Below are 2,374 nucleotides of genomic sequence, written 5' to 3' on the forward strand. Positions count from 1 at the left end.
AAGTAGCAAAACTTGATAAGCAATCAAAATCATGAAGAGGGTGGTCTATCAAGATTTAGCTATAAGTAGTATGTTGGTGAGCATTTTCTGAGAAACTACCCTAATGTCAAATGTGACATATGTGGGAAGTACGACCATCTAGCTAGTACTTGTTCTTGAGTAAGATCAAATCTCTTCATAAAGGGAGTAAACATCTAGGTCTGATTAATCATTGAGAAAAAGGGAATAACTTTCAGCAGGATGAGGAACCAAAGTAAATATTACAGAGAGGAAAAGCTATCATAGAAGAGTTGCATATTGGTAGTAGGCATCCTTATTGAAGCTGTGCATGTCAACATCAATGACACTTCAAATTTACGAGCCATTACAAGAGGAAAAAATATTAAAGAAGGTGATAGGGATAATGTAAACCTATTGAGACAAATCCTAAATAGGATAATAAAGGGACGTTATCGGAGCATTTGGGGTCGAAAATCTACCACATGGATAAGAGATAGTAGGGTAAAGGGAGATTCCGGGAAATCAATTGATGAAAGAGAAGGGGTTCAAAGAAATAGAAGATGTAGAAGAATACTCATAGAGGTGAAGCCTATCAATTTATTTCTACATCCTGAGAAGATAAATCCCTTGTAGACAAAAAACGTGCATTAAACAATAGCTTCTTTGCTACCCAGACCACCAATCTGCTGCTTCCGTTGCCTCCAAAACAGGGGTAAAATACCAAGACACCTTATTAGAATTCTCCCAGATCACTCCTTTTTCTCCGAGTTCGAAGTGTTATTTGCTGCCTGTAAAGTGCAATCGTGCATCGTGCGATTTTGCCAATCTGTTTTTTTGCATAAAATTCCCCCAAAAAGTGGCTTAAAGCCACTTACTTTTTTTTACATGTCATCTTATTCTAGAATTTTTCTACAAATTTTGGATATTTATAAAAAATAATATCAAAAATAGGCTAAACTTGTCCAAAAATCTAGTATTTTTGAACACTACGAACACTAACAATAATGACCAATATGGCATTGACTCTCTAGATCAATAAGAAAGACGAATGATGATGCACTCTAGAGGTTTCACACTATGTCCGCATAGCGGCATGACAACGTAAGACCTTAACCCTGATGTGAAAGCTGGTCCGCATAGCGGCACGACAACGTAAGTCCTTAACCCTGATGTGAAAGCCAGTCCTCTAAAAGCTACTGATGGAAAAGTTGACTCCAATAAGGAGTTGCCAAAGAAGAAGGTAAGAGCCAAGAAAGAGGCATCTAAGCTTGTTCAGTGACCAAGATAGAGAATGGTCTTGTGGGAGAAGAGAACCATTGCTAATTATCATGAATTTTACTTAGCCAATTCTCTTCACAAGGTAAAGCTTGATGTGAACCTCCTATAGTTGATCAAGTTATCTCCAGGAGTTTATAAAGAGTTTAAGAAGTTACTTTTCAATGGGTACATTTTCGAACCCTTGGGAATAGCCAATGTGGGAGATGAACATGCTGAAAAGCATTGTCCAAGGGTGGTAGCATAGGTTGATGGCATATTATAGGATCACGCCATTGTGGATATAAGATCCTCCATCAACATTATGAATTTGGAACTAATAAAAGGTTGGGATTGGAAATCCAAAAGGATACCTCCACAATTCTCAAATGCTTGATGACAATTTAAGACAACAAGAAGGTTGCATTACCAAAGTCCATGTGAGTGTTGCTAATGTAGAATGGATTTTGGACTTTAGGATTATTATCTTTGTAGGGCAGTGAAGCTATCAAGTATTATTAGGAAGGCCATGGATCTTGCAATCTAGTTGTCAAGTTCATATATCCACTAGCTATCTAATTTTTGGCAAAGATGCTAAACATGCAATAGTAGCAGATGCATATCCTCAATCTCCTCAAAGCGAGAGAGTACCCTTATCTTCAACAGAACTAGATGCATTAGAGGATTTTTGTGGCAGTGAGACTTTATCAAGCCATGAATCAAGAGAGGGGTCCATTGTAGAAGATGTCTACTAGATGACTCTGAATGAGCTGATAGAAGCTCAAGACTGAATCAGAGACGCATATGTGATTGAGCTAGATCTCAGTATGTTGAATGAGCCACAACTAATTAAATTAGGATGTATGCTTATTCTGGAAGAGAGAAAGGACTACATGTTCTTGATCCAAGAATTCTGTGATTTTTTTATTTGAAGCTTGGATGAGCTTAGAGGTATTTCTCCTAGTCTAATTGTGCATACTATTCCTCTGAAGAAGCAAGGTAGCCATCCTATTCAACAAAAAGTGAGGTATATGACTTTTGAGCTAAGGGATGGACTATTTGAGGAGCTACAAACATCACTTAAGGTCATAATATTTAGCCAAGACTTCCTTCGGCTTCC

The sequence above is a fragment of the Lygodium microphyllum genome, chromosome 3 (assembly GCF_053477565.2).
Source record: "Lygodium microphyllum isolate KBCC chromosome 3, Lygodium_microphyllum_v1.1.10, whole genome shotgun sequence".
Lineage (NCBI taxonomy): Eukaryota > Viridiplantae > Streptophyta > Polypodiopsida > Schizaeales > Lygodiaceae > Lygodium > Lygodium microphyllum.